Source organism: Lissotriton helveticus, chromosome 5_1 (assembly GCF_964261635.1).
Source record: "Lissotriton helveticus chromosome 5_1, aLisHel1.1, whole genome shotgun sequence".
Taxonomy (NCBI): domain Eukaryota; kingdom Metazoa; phylum Chordata; class Amphibia; order Caudata; family Salamandridae; genus Lissotriton; species Lissotriton helveticus.
Genome location: NC_136065.1, coordinates 854,394,591 through 854,409,721, shown reverse-complemented (window position 1 = coordinate 854,409,721; position 15,131 = coordinate 854,394,591). Strand labels below are relative to the sequence as shown.

Sequence of the window (15,131 nt, the reverse complement as noted above, 5' to 3'; positions counted from 1 at the left end):
CAACCTAAATTCACCCGAAATGTAAGGAATGAGCAAAAATAAGGGTAAATAAAAGGACTTTGTTTACCATATTATCTAACACATTGCGAAGCTGGTGTATATAGAACTACATTTCCCAAAAAACCTTGAGCTGTAGGTCACGTCCGATACGTCATTTAGATGCGCAAGAAAAACAGCACAGGTGTAGCGCGTCAAAACTTTGTGAATATAAGCTCAGTGAAAATGCCACCTCGTACACTGAAAGGACCGGTTTTTGGAGAAAGAACGAGAGATAATGGATGCCTAAGTGAGTACCAAATAAGGGCGTATGGATATGGGTCTAAGGGGACTTAAGAGTAGGCTCGACCTTGATATACTAAATGTCCGTTTAAATAGACAGCTTTCATGCCTGCATTTTCGAGCTATATAGATATACAAAAAAAGACCGCTATCCTCAACGTATATAATGTCTGACTATTAGGGCGAACGCCATTTGATACAATAAATGCGTGTTCGAAAAGAAAGTTTTCAAGCCTGCATGCTCGAGCTATATAGATATTTAAATAACTGCGACTCTCAATGTATATAGCGGCTAACTAATAGAGTGAACGCCACTTTTCCTTTTTCTTTTCTTTTAATGCCGCTTTATGAAGTGTACGGAGTATAACATTGTTATGAGCACGTGCGCCAGTCTTATAGATGTTTAAAAGAAACTGCTACTCTTAATGCATATGGCATTTGACTAGTGGGGCGAACGCTATTTCTTTGAAATGATGCTTTTAAGAAGAGTTCGGAGCATAATTTGCACAACGATTAATGCACCCGTTAACAGCAACGCGGAGCATATTTATTTCGCGTATGTACAGGCTTTTTTTTTTTTTAAAGTATGTTTTTATTGCAGAATTACAGTCAAAACATCGAAAGTATCAACCATCAGCCCCGTCCCCATACAAGACCCCACATGGAAAAGCAGGAGTACACAGCCCATCAGCCCTCATCCCGGAGGCAGGGCGGCGTGAAGTCAATGTGCAATAGAAGTTTCCCCGTTTGGCACATAGGGACGGTAGGTCAACAACACAATCCTGGTTCCGCATTTTCTGGACCCTCAACAATAACTCCCCCCCCCCCCAACTGCCCTCTAGAGGAGCCGTACTCACCACTCTAACACCTTCCAAGCGCGGCAGATCCACAGAACCCAACCCGCTTCTACGTGTTACAGGCCATCCCGCCCGACGGATACTCCTCTCCATCTACTGCCATGCTCTAACAGGGCAGTCTACATGCTCCTCTATCCCTCCCCCCCTCTAACTGCTGCTAGTGTGGTTAGCTATGATGTGCGCTAGTAGTGATAGTGCGTCATCAATACAGATCAAACGTTCGTGCTAACAGTTCCCTGGAACTCAGCCTCCGAGAGTCTGTCCTCCGTATCCACCGTTAAGCGGTCATTCAAAGATTGCACAATCGTTTCCCAAGCTCTAGCCGCCTCCAAGCCCTTCTCCGACCCCAGTTTCGTGGCCTGCCGCAATCTCAATATGCTCTCACACCTCGACCACTTCAACAACTCATTCGTCCATCGACTCACAGCTGGGCCTTCCTTGGTTTTCCAACGCCATGTAATCTCCCTCTGCGCCAACATGAGCCCCAAATCAATGAACTTGCTCGTGACTTTCGTTTTTGCCGTGTGGGGAAACCACAACAGGAGGCAAGCCGCCATATCAAAATCCACCTCCCTATCCGTAATCGCATTCAGAAGGGCGCCCATCTCAGGCCAATACTCACCCAGCTGTGGGCAACCCCACATCATGTGATCCAATTCTACCCCACCGGCCAGGCATCTCGGGCATGCCGCATCCCGCACCCGAAAGTGTCGGCGGAGTTTCCCCGGGGTCAGATACGCTCTATGCAGAAGGAAGAAGTGTATTTGCTGGAACCTGGCATTCCTGCTACCCTTCCATGTCCGAGCCAGAATGTGGCCCCACTCAGTGTCCGGAATAGGTCTGCCCACACTTTCCTCCCACGTAGCTTTCAGCGCCGTGAGAGGCTCCAGTCCTTCATTCAACATCCGTGAGTAGAGACAGGTCACCGCCTTGATTGTGCCCGCGGCCATCACCACATATTGGCAGGCCATGGTCGTGCTCGGCTCCGTCAGTCCCCCCTGCCAGTGCTTCCGTATCGCCGCAGTAACCGCAGCGTGTAGGAGAAAATTCCCGTCCGGGAGACCAAACTGCTCCCGGAGTACCGCAAACGGGGCCAGCACCCCCTCCACAAACAGATCTCCCACCATCTGTAGGCCCAACTCCTCCCACCCTGCCAACGGAGACCAGTCACCTCCATGCGGTAGAGCCGTCAACATCCCAATGGGAATCTCCGGGGCATACGGCCGTTCCGCTCGAACCCGCCTCAGGCTCCTATTCCAACAGAGTCGGAGGGTGTTTTCCTCTAAGGTAAGCCCTCGCAACTCCAACCGCTGCTGCATAACAATGTAAGACAGAACGTGTCTCTGGATGCCCATCCCCCGGACCCGGTCAGGACCCCTAAACTCCCTAGCCACATTCTGCGTCAGAATCTGGAGCTGGGCTGCCAGATAGTATAGTTCAAAATCCGGCACTGCCATCCCCCCCTCGAGTTTGGGCCGGGTTAAGGTATGCAGCGCCACTCTACATCTACCCTGTCCCCATAGGAACCCAATAATCATTGACCGCAGCTCCTGAAAAACCCGCTGCGGGATCCAAACAGGCAAGGTCCTGAAGTAATATAACAGTCGAGGGAGCGCCACCATTTTCAACAGTGCCACCCGTCCCTGCACCGACAAAGGCAGAGTAGCCCAGAAGGACATGCAGCCGCGCAATCCTCTGATACCTCGTCCCACATTCCCCTCCAGCAGGCTCTCCGCATCATGGTAGATCCGGACTCCCAGGTACGTAAAGCACCTGTCCTCCCAGACCACATTCGCCGCAAGAGTCGGGCGCTGAGCCTCCGCTCTCAGCGGAAAAACACAGGTCTTAACCCAATTTACTTTGAGCCCTGAGAACTCGCCAAAGGTAGAGAGCAGTCTCATAGCTCCACTCAAGGCCAACTCCGCGTCTTCCAAGTACAGCAACAGGTCGTCGGCATACAAAGAAATGTGGTGAGTACGTCCACCGCAGCGGATTCCAAGAAAGGAGTTCCCCGTCCTGGCCTGCGCCGCCAACTGTTCCATTGCAAGGGCGAATAAAAGGGGAGAGAGCGAGCAGCCCTGTCTGGTTCCTCTACGCACCGGGTAAGCAGAGGATATAAGCGGCCCCACTCGCACCCTGGCCGTGGCCGACGAATACAGTATCTTCGTCCAGCTCACAAACCCCTCACCTAGTCCGAACCTCTCCAGCACCGAATCCAGGTAACCCCATTCAAGGCTGTCAAAGGCCTTCTCGATGTCCACCGACAGAACCGCCGACGCGCCGTCCGAGCCCAGGGCATCCTGCAATACACCGATCAGCCTGCGCGTGTTGATGGCCGTGTTCCTGGTAGGGATAAACCCCGCCTGGTCACCGTGCACCAGCAAGGTCATATGCGGGAGCAGCCGGGTAGCCAATATACGACTCAAGATTTTATAATCTACCGTCAGCATGGACAACGGCCTGTACGACGCCACCTCCAGAGCATCCTTACCCTGCTTCAGAAGCGGGATTACCAGCGCCTCTCTCATAGAGACGGGGAGACGCCCCAGTGTCATCGCCTCCGAGTACACTGCCAACAGTCTGGGCGCCAGTATATCCGCGTATTTGGCATAGAATTCAACAGGTAGCCCATCAACCCCCGGCGTCTTGTTCCTAGCCATCTGTTTAATAGCCCCACGGATTTCCAGCAGTGTAATCGGACCTCCCAGATCCTTCGCCGGCTCCTCGTCTAACACTGGGAGCTGTACCCCTTGTAAGTAAGCATTGATATCCGAGGGCCCCGCCTCCAACCGAGTTTCATACAAGCTCATGTAATACCGCTGAAAACACTGCAAAACGGCCTCCGGTGAATGGACCACCTCCCCCGTTTCGGTTCTGACACAGAATCGGGCCACTCCTCGGCATCGGGTCAGCAAGCTTTGCCAGCAGCGTGCCCACCTTATCCCGCTCCGCATGGATCTTCACAAGGTACAGTCTATAATCATAACATCTCAACCTTTCCGTTTCCCTTGCCACCATTTCTTTTGCCTCCAGCAGTCGTTCCTGTAAATCCGGACGCTCCGGCCTACTCCTCTCCATGTCTCTCAACACACATTCCGCTTTTTCCAAATCTGCCAGAACAGTCGTCCGCACATTTGAGAAACTGCCCATGCACACACCGTGCACCACCACCTTCATTGCATCCCACTCCAGCGCTCTCGTTGCAGTCGAGCCCTCATTCACATCAAAATACAGCGTTAAGCCCTGTTCAACCGTGGCTCCAAACACCTGGTCCTCCAACGTGTCCGGCCGTAGCCTCCAGGTAGGGATCGCAGATCTCGCCCTCTGCCACCTGATCGCTACCAGCAGAGGGTTATGGTCCGAAATGGTCCTAGCCAGATATTCAGTATGGGTCACCATGGCCGCCATATGGGCGTCACACAATATAGAATCAATTCTGACATGTAGATCGTGCAGCGCCGAATGAAAGGAATAATCCCTATCAGTAGGATGCTGCCTCCTCCACACATCCAGCAATCCCCACCTGTCCTGCCATTCCCTTCTACGCTCCGATAGCTTCCGCACCGGGGACTCCGCTAAGGGCGGGTGGGACCTATCCCACCCTACATCAGTGATAGAGTTAAAGTCCCCCCCCAGGATAATGGGACACGTCAGATAATGGGCTAAGGAGCCCGACAGAACATCAAAATAACGGGCCTGGTCAACATTAGGGGCATACACACTACATAACACCACCTCAGACCCATGCAGCCTCCCTCTCACTGCTACATATCGACCTCCTGGATCCACCACCCGATCCGTAACCTGGAATGGGACCCCCGCCCTGACCCATATCAGCACCCCCCTCGCAAACGCCGAATAAGAGGTCCCAAACACTTGGCCCCGCCACCTTTTCTGCAACGCATCACATTCAAGTTTGGTAAGGTGAGTCTCCTGGAGCATGGCAATCTGAACACCCCGCCTCACTAAATAAGCATGCACCTTGTATCTCTTAGACATTGTTCTGAGACCCCGAACATTCCATGTTAAGCACTTCACATCAGGTAACGACCCCATCGCTGTTGTCTCTCCTCTCCCCCGCCTGCATCAACCACCCCATCACATCATTGCAGCTACACCCACCCCCCCCAACACCCCAAAAAACAATCCCAACCCCACTCCCCAGGACAGGACCTAACAACAGTGCATCAGCCTCCATCCAAACCTACACAATACACACAGTATACTAACCTGTGGCAGCCGCCACAGGAGCCGTAAGGGCACTAGGGGGGTAACCCAGCACCAACCCGCGGCAGGCCAACCCACGCCCCATGTCCAAGATCCCACATGAAAATTACAACAGAGTACCTGCTGAACGCTGGACAACTGGATAAATGTTCACCACTGCCGAGTCCACAGCGCTCCCCCACAATTACCCATTAAACAGTCCATCCGCCGATTGCGGTGTGACCGGCGGCCCCACAGAGCTGTCCGCCTCGGAAAGTTCTCCACCCGACTTGCGGCCTCCGCTTTCCGACTCCGAGTCCTCCTCCAGCTCCCTGAGCAGCGAGCCCGTGATCGTCGCCGTGGCGGCCAACGCTCCTCTCCGTTCCGCCGCCAGCGCTTCCTCCTTCATTGCCTGCTTTAGCCTGTCGCGTTTGCGGATCCTCTGGGACTTGCGGATCTGCGTCGGTCTCGTCTTCTCCTTCCCATCCTTGCGCGGGCGGTCAGTGCCCATCCTATACCTCTCGAGCCATGACCAGGCCTCCTCAGGGGTGTGGAAAAAATGAGTCTGTCCATCCAGTATCACTCTCAGCCGTGCCGGAAAGAGCAGCGAGTACTGCACCCCCTCCTCCCTAAGCTCTTTCTTGAACGCGAGGAAGGACGCCCTACTCCTTTGGACTTCCTGGGTATAGTCCGGGAAGATAGTCACTCTGCTATTGTCCACCTGGAAGGGCCCCGCCGATCTCGCCCTCTGGATCAACAGGTCCCTGTCCCTGAAGTGCAGAAGCCTGGCTACCATCGGTCGGGGAGGACGGCCCTGCATGGGAGGACGCGACGGGACCCTATGCGCCCTTTCAACGGAGAAGAACGGGGATAAGCCTTCAGGAGCAACCGTGGATCTGAACCAGTCCTCCATATAACGCACAGCATCCTCCCCTTCAATTTTCTCCGGCAGGCCCACCACCCTGACGTTGTTCCGGCGATTGCGACCTTCGGAATCCTCCGCTCGTTTCTCCAGCGTCGCCAGTCGGGCCAGGATATCAGAAAGTTTATGTTCCGCGGTGACCACCGCAGGCTTAAGCTCCTGAAGGAGCGATTCATTGTCTTTCACCCTATCAGACAGTTTGGCGTGATCCGCTCTCAGGAGGCCCAGCCCCGCGGCCACCTGACCAATGTCCCGGTGCAACGTCTCCTTGGTCGCAGTGATCGCCTCCAATATACCATCCAGGCGGGCATTCAGCCTGCGTTCCTGTGCCGTGGCGTCCGGCCTTCCCGTTGTGCTGCATCCCCGTCCTGCCCAGCCGTCGCGCCCCGACTCTGCCCAGCCGCCATGTTGTCAATCACCTCCGCCATCTTAGAGGACCTCCAAAAGTCCGTCTCAGCACACGAGGGTGAGCTGAACCGCTCCAGTCCCAAATCCACAGGCCCGAGTAACGCCCCGTGCCAGCACAGCCCTCACGCCCGGAGCAAGTGGACCCCACTCCGCAGATGGGCGCCCGGCACCAGGAAGCACCCCCCGGTCACAAATGAGCAGTGTCCACCCGTGACCCCGGGATCAACACACCCCAGCTACTCCTGTAGGTCCCAGGAACACCGCAGCGCAGATACTCCACTGCGCCCACCTGCAAGTGTGCGGCCCTCCGCCCAGGGCCCGAAAGCAGAAAAGGGATGTACCTGCCAGTCCGCCCCCTCCGGGAGTCCCTCACTGTAGTCCTCCAGGGCAAGTTCCGCGGTAGTCCCCAGCTGTGCGAGGCAATGGCCACCTTCGACCTCACTGGCCGTCCTCCGAAGCGCCGGCTTGCGGCCCAGGCAGGGCCGCCCTACCCCGTGCAGGCACCACCTCTGGGGACCTCTCGGGCCCGGTCAAAGGGCAGGCGCGGCCCGTGGGCTTCCTTCAATTAGCTGCTCCACCTCCGCCTGGAGGGCACTGCAGCACGCTGACACCCGGCCACCACCGGGACGGCCGCCGCCTCCTCCTCCTCTGACTGAGCGCCCGCTATGGCCCCGGTTCCGTAGGGCAGCCTGTGGCCTGGTCCCACGCAGCAGTGGGGGGAAGGGCCACCAGCCCACTAGCCGCCGATCCTGCAAGCGCCCCCCCAGCGCTGACGTCGCTGGCGTCTGCAGCGCGGTCGTGGCCACGTCCCACTGGGTGCCCGACCGCAGCCGCTCCGCTCTCACCACTGCCCAGGTTCTCCGCCGACCTCTGCCATTGCAGCCCCAGATGCCGCCTCCACCATATTGGGCGCTGGGGCGCGAGTCCGTAGGAGCTCCGCTCCGGCGTGCCCCACCGTCTCCGATCCCCCGCCGGTCCCGCAACTGTCACTTTCGCGGGTCCGGTGCTGGAGGCGAGCTCTCCAGTGATTACACCAGCGCAGGAGCAGGGATCCACAGGATAAATTCGGGATCGCGGACGGAGCTCAGGGCTCACGCCGCCATCACAGTCGGCGCTCAAGCCACGCCCCCCTTTATGCGTATGTACAGGCTTGTCCACAATATGTATTACACAAAAGAGCTAGATTCTAAATATCATCAATGACAAATTAAACATCGTCTGATAAGCAGCACAAACGCCCCCCTCGTTTGTAGAATGTTGTTGTTCTGAGAAAGGACAGTTATAGTCTTTCTCAGGGTGGTGCATTCGTAGCACCCATCGCTTATACAATATTCTTGACATACTCTTTCTAGATGGTCACAACTGGATGGCATCACAGTTAAAAGTTACTTGACACAGGAGATACATACCCTGGGGGAACTGGACGAAAGTTTTTCCAAGAACTCTTACGATTTGGGAATAGTAAGTGAGAATAATTTTCATGTAACACTAAAATGAGCATTATGTACAGTACTACTGCCAAGCAAAGATGAAGATTGTGTTATCTTTAACGATCTCAGCATTAAGAACTGCATTATGATTAGATTGTATATAAAGCTCTCAACAATTATATAACTTTAGTTAAACGAGTGGCAATCTGCAAATAGAACGTGTTAATAAGTTTTAGGTCATCTAATATAATTATGCTAGAGCAAGTAGGAATAATCATGATTCTGTTGAAAGTATGAAATGCATTAATATGGCCTATGTCTGATGTAACTGTATACAATTAGAAATGAGCAAACAGGAACTGTTATGACTTGGTGTAGAGTATAAAAATGTTTTTTAGAGTATTTAAACTGTACTCTGTGAAAAACTATGGATGGATGGATGACTATGCAGTCGACTAATGACTCAGGGATTAAAACATCAATAATGCTTTAATTGGAAATAGCACGAATAATTAAGTAACTTCAATGACAAGAAAGCATTTAGCTTCAAGCTTTTGTAAATATTTGTTTATAGATACAAGATACCGTCAGTGCAGACACATTATGAATATCGATGTGATCATTGACCAGAATATTACTAATCAAGGTATGACATAACATTGATATAAATAGGGTTTCTAAATAAATAATGTGGATAAAAGTAGGCCTCAATAACATCAAGAATGGGTTTTTTAAATATGTTCTAGTAATGAGAATGCATGTGTCTGGGTTCCTATCAAAATTTAGAAATAAATGTTATAGCCAAAGGATGTTCGACAAGGTATTTTCAAATATGTCTCCTCCCGCCAGGGCTCTTATTTGTGATATCTTGCCTTATTTGTAACACTGTTTAATGATAAAATTGTTTATAATTTCACAAGATTACATGTCAAAATGTGATTCCTAAAGATAAACTAAATTCTTGCAACTAAGGTTGGTCAAGAATAGATTTTGAAGAATGTTTGCGTGTTGTTTTTAATGAATGGCTTTGTACATATTTGTAATCTTTTGTATATATTTTTATTAATTGCTTCTAGCCCTGAAGAAGTCACAGGTGTGACGAAACGCGTTGGCGACAGGCAATTCTTTATTCTTTTAATGAATTTCAATAAAGAAAGTAAACCTTCAATCAAGACTTTGAGAATTGTTTATCTTTCGGAAGCTGTTTACAGTGACATTGGATTGAAATTTTGAGTATTGTGTAACTTGCTATACTGATCTATATCAAATACGTATGTGCCTTGGTGCAGGTCAATTTTCTTTATTGCTGCAGAATACAGCACACATAGAAAATACAAAAACAAGGAGACATAAAAGTATTTTTCTATGTTTTGCCATTCTAACGCCAGCTCTTGCATCATGTTAGTTTTTGGTGCTGCCTCAGATTTACACCTCTTTGTAAATCTGGAGCAGTGTCAAAAGCAATGAGTGTTGTGGGGGAGCACCCACAACAACACCCATTGCATGCCTCTTTCACGCTAAGTGATGTGTGTAAAGGGATCTTATTCACAAGGCAGCGTTAAGCCACACAAAGTGGCTTAATGCCGCTTTCTAAATTTGGAGAAGGGCATATTGCCACCAGAACGTTGCTTAAAGTGACGTTCTGGTGGCGATATCCCCTTGTAAATATGCCCCTATGTGGGAAATATGAGCCTCAAGGAATTGAATGGGAGGAGAATTCTTAAGGATTTGAAGGTGAGCAGGAGCCTCATGCAACTGAGGGGTATAGGAATGTCGAAAGTAATGAATGTGAATAAAAGTCTCAGGGAATCGATAGTCGGAATCTCAGTGTGAAAAAGAGCCTCAAGGAACTGAGGAGATGAGAAACCCAAAGTAACTAAGATTTATCAGGTGCCCAGGAAGGGCAGTTTGAGCAAGAACCTTAGGGAATGGTTAATGAAGAGGAGACTCAAGAAACTGAGGGGCTTATTTACAAGCCCCTTGCGCCAATTTTGCGTAATTTGTAACATGGGAAAAGTGACGTACGGGTGGCACAAGAGGCTTGTAAATAAGCCCCTGAGTGTAGATAGAAGACCCAGAGAAGGAAAGTGAGTAGGATCCTCAAAGAACTGAGGGCGAATAGACGTCTTGAGGATCTTGAGCCAGTTGGAAATAAATTAAGATGTGCCCTTGCTGGGAACCTGAGACTATGGGCCTGATTCCAATGTCGGTCAGGAACTGTAACCGTAACGACCTCCTGTCGTCAGTTACCGACCTGCAAGTAGGATCCAAACAGAATGCATGCTCTCATTTAAAGAGCAGGGGTGCAGTTTACCCCTGCACCCGGTGGTAGGCACCTCAAGATGCCTGCCACTGGGTGCAGGGATCAACAGGGGGGTACCGTAGGTGCCCCCTTACAGTGTCCGCTAATCTACCATTTAGTGGCCTCGCAACCATGGTGGCACAATTTCCCACTGCCTTTTTATGCTGGAAAAAAACAGCACAAAAAGGCAGTGGGAAACTGCCATCATACTCCCTCAGCCAAAAAGAGGAGGCAGGGGGCAGTACTGAAGGATTTCAGGATGGCGGACGGGCTCTTCGAATCCTTCGTAAGCCATGCGGAAAACTGAGTCGCATTCCTTTCCGACCGAGCCCATCAGAATGGCTCAGTCGGAAAAGAATCTGAAAGGCACATTTCGATGTGGGCAGGAGAGCTCCAGTTGACCGTTGTGGCCCTTTCTGCCTGCATCGGAATCAGTCCCTAAGTGGGAGCTTCTGGTTCTTGGATGTGAGTTGGAGCCTCAGAATCGTAAGGAGAGCAAGTTGATGGATTTCTGGTGGAGAATAAAAGCCTCCAGACCTAAGGGTGAGCGTGATCCTCTTGGGCCTATCAGGATCCCCGATGATGAGCAGGAGTCTTAGGATATGCTGGTGGATCTGGCATGCAAGTATTTGTTGGTGAGCATGTTCTTGGAGACCAAAGGTTCGCAGAGGACCCAAACACCTGGGGTAAGAAGAGCAGTTGGGGCCTAAAGTAGAGCATTAGGAGACCTGTTGATGTTTTCAATTTTTGCTAATGCTATTGCCCCTAAAATGTGCATAATGACACTGACAAAACAACAGTAGCGGTCGGTGGTGGGAGTAGCTGCCTGGCGGTGACGTGGGGAGGGGCAGGATGGGGGGTAGTAATCTATGGATTACGGAGGATTACAGGTAAGTAAACATATAAATAAATAAAAGGAATTTTGTTGCGTGCACTGCATCGCATTTGGGGATACATTGCACGCAGCAAAATTTGTTTTATTTATTTATATGTTTACTTACCTGTAATCCTCCGTAATCTATAGATTACTACCCCCCAACCTGCCCCTCCCACTCCCCACATCACCGCCCGGCAGCTACTCCCACCACCGACCGCTACTGCAAAACAATGTTTTACAAAAGGAGGCAATCTATGAATGTGGGTCACTTTTTTTTTTTTTGCAGTGCCCAGGCCTATTTTTGATCCCAGTCCGATCCTGCACTTGCCCACAGTCCAAATATACACTTGATTATAATCAGAGCCACTGGAATTATGCGATTTAGAGGCACATATTTGAACATTTGCTAGATAATCCATCATCTGCTATATAGTCTGCAGATTTTAAGAAAAAAAATGCTTCTAGCTCAAACAGATGAAACTTACTAAAAATGCTTAGATACGTTGCCGCACATTGGAAGGACATTTGCAAAGGTTGGCTGGTCCCCTTCCTGTTTCCTATTGCTGTATTTGGGAGCTAAACAGTTACTAATGACATGAAACCTTTGTCCAGACAGGGTTACCCTGGGTAAAATGACAAAATAAAGAAGTAATATTATCACAAAATGTGCTGCATGATTTTTCTTTTCTTGACACATAATTAGTCAACCCTACTGCATAATTTGTTCATCCCCTGCGCATAATTCCAGTGGCTCTGATTATAAATAATACAAAGTGGAGAGGCAAGATAATTAATACAATCAATGATTCCCGATTGTTTCCAGACAGTCCAATAATTCAATGAAACTTCAGATGCTTGAGTACTTGTCGAAAAAGATCTTTATTTCATTTAAATACTTGCCCATAAAATCAGACGACAGCCAATGCTTTTCGCGAACACACCAAGTACATTCGTCAGGGTTAGGAAACGTAGAATTTAGGTGTGTCTGCACTCTGAAATAAGTTGATTTAGTCACAATTTGTTCTGTATCTGTATTTGGTACTAATAAGCAAGTGTACTGTTTATAGGAAGAAAGGCCAAGACTCAATAATTGATGTGCATAGAACTTTAGGGCACCAGATGAGTATGGGTGCCAAATATAGTAGTACTAAAAGCTATATTACCAGGTTACCTGTAATGGCGACAAGAGTGCCAGCAAGATATTCTGGTGGCAAAAAAGTGGAAGTGTGTTGCCTTCTTTACTGTGACTTGAGGACAGAGAACCAGTCACCGAAGTGTAGAGGATGGAGATTGGGCTACTTTTAGCAAAGGTTTGCTGATTCGCTTTTCCAGAGTTCTGCCATTTGGTAATATATAGCGGTGAGGGGTGGGACTGCAATTTTATTACCCAAGGTGATGAAGTTCATAGGTAGGGCCTCCCATTTTGTCTGTGCGAATAAGGGATTTATTCGTGTGGTCAGCGTGCTACAGAACTCATGTGGCTGGAGTAAGCCGGTGACCCATATGTTGGTGCCAATTTATTAAAGGCGACTAACAGTTCACTCATGAATAAACGTCTGTAATGATGTGATCTACTAGCACTGATGCTTAAGCCTTCTGCCAAATAATTTGGCTTCTTAAAATTATTTGAAGAAATAGGCTGTTGCATTATTTCACCTAATCTTGGAGCCTTTGAATTTATGCATAAGCTCCAGTGACTATGATTCAGCTTTTCCTCTTGTTCTTAATTCTACAGAGTCATTTTCCGGGCGGACTCCATACAATCGTTGCACCTTCGGTTGGGTCTACTTTAACAATAGATGTTTTATTTAAACTGGTACGGACGCTCATATAATTACGTTTGTCCTGATGATGACCATTTAGTTTCACTATGGTCGAAACGCCGTCGACGCACACATGTGGCTGAAATTGAAGAGGACGCATTGTTTGCTTTGTGTTGTTTCAGTTTTGTCCTGAACTTCAGATTTTTGTAAACCTTTTTTCCTCAGCCACTTGTCTGTTTACACATCGCACTGGTTATAGGTCTTAGTTTGGGTATTGTGTTGGGCGCCTTTTGTCTTATATGTTTTAAGATTGAATTATTTATCATTGTTAATAAAACTTTTTCTATGAATTGTATATATATTTATACATGGGTTTTTTCTTTATTTCTCTTTTTCCTTTTCTGTGTCTTCATTGGTATCATTTTCCATATTTTTCATTTTATGTTTTCTTTAGTTTTGTTTTATTTTTTGTTTAATTTGTAAATGTAAATGTACAGGAATTTATATAGCGCAAATCACCAAGCGGTTTCTAAGCGCTTGCTTAGGGAACCCGTCCTGGTATTCCCCTGTGAGATAACCCCGGCAGGGTATCCGCAAGGTGAAAGCCAGGCATCCCGCCACGAGGGGCCGTTGTGGAGATTAAGCAAGCTATTGCCCAGAGTCGCAGAGTGTGAACCCGTGAATCGAGTAGGCACCGGAGCGAGAATTGTCGAGTCCATGGACATTTTAGGACTCGAGACCCCGCCGAGCCGGGAATTGAACCCTGGTCCCAGGCTGACTTCTGCTTCCAGGTCTGCCTCCTCTAACCAGTGAGCCACACTTCTCCACGTATTGTGTTAACTTGAACCCTTGTTAGGATTTTAGTATGATTACTGCTTCTGGTATGTTGATGACAGCCAGGTGCAGAGGTCTCACACTTCATTGTGCCCATAGTTTGAATAATAATAATAATAATAATAATAATAATAATAATAATAATAATAATAATAATAATCCACATTTGTAAAGCGCACAATCACCCGTAAGGGTCTCTAGGCGCTGGGGGCCATCGGGAAGATTAAGCGAGCTATTGCCCAGAGTCACATGGTGCTGGGCTAACCTGCCACCGGAGCCGGGGATCGAACCCTGATCCCCAGATTCCAGCACCAGTCGCCCTGGCCGCGGCGCCACACCTCTCCTGGTTGGAGCCAGTTCCACTGCTATCTTCTGTATGAGCCGTGATTCTACATAATCGGTGTCTGGGGAGCAGTGACTAAAATACTCAGCTGCGATATGTGGAGTTCAGCAAGCTCTGCAGTGTGTTACGTTGCACCGTTTGTGCTGATTTTTAGCGCCGGGTGTTTATCCCATGCTGTAAAATAAGCGTGAACAGCACCATGCACAGCACAACAGGGCACTGCTTCTTTTTGTCGCTCGAGTAGATGTTCCACTTGAGCAGCAGCTTCCTCAATGCAAATGGAAGGTTTCTTAATGTGAGCAGTAGCGACCCTCCGGGCCGGCCCGCATTGAGAAATCTCGCCGATAGGAGGTCGGGAGTAAGATTTTTCTCGCTTTTGCTCACCAATTGGCTAATTGGCGATTGCAAGCAAGGAAACAACTCCACTCTGGAGTTTTTTGGAACTCCATGGGCTACGCGGAGTGCAGAGTGAGAAAAGCTCTATAAACGCTGCGAGCGGTGTGGAAGTTCATGGCCACGCCTACTAAGCATGGCATTTGAAAGAGAACCAAAGCAAACTGGTTCTGACACCTTAGAAATTGAATCCACAACTCCAAGTCTAGAAAATGGGTATAAAAGTGGGATCCAAACAACTCTACTTTGTTCTAGTCCTAAGTACGTCTTGATCAAGGAAGGGAGTACTCTGCAGAGTTCTCAAAGAACTGCTGTTTAACTAGGTCTCAAATCTGCCCGACCTGCAGGCTCCTAAAGTGAATTGACATCAATTGATGTGTGTACTTTCTGCTGCAGGAGCTGAGGGTCTGCCAGAAGTACCTAGAAATAACACCCCCCCCCCCCCACCGCCCAGAGAGGGCAGGAGCATGCCTGGCTCTGCAAGTGAAGAGACTGTCCAAGAGGAGATTCTCCATGT

General features: G+C 49.3%; 1 long non-coding RNA gene across 1 annotated transcript; it reads left to right on the top strand.

The window, feature by feature from the left end:
* The first annotated feature begins 246 nt into the window (after positions 1–246).
* Positions 247–9,403, top strand: LOC144753420 (uncharacterized). The gene is made up of 4 exons (XR_013594350.1): positions 247–286; positions 8,025–8,133; positions 8,677–8,748; positions 9,179–9,403. It is a non-coding gene; the product is annotated as an uncharacterized LOC144753420 (long non-coding RNA).
* Positions 9,404–15,131: the final 5,728 nt, after the last annotated feature.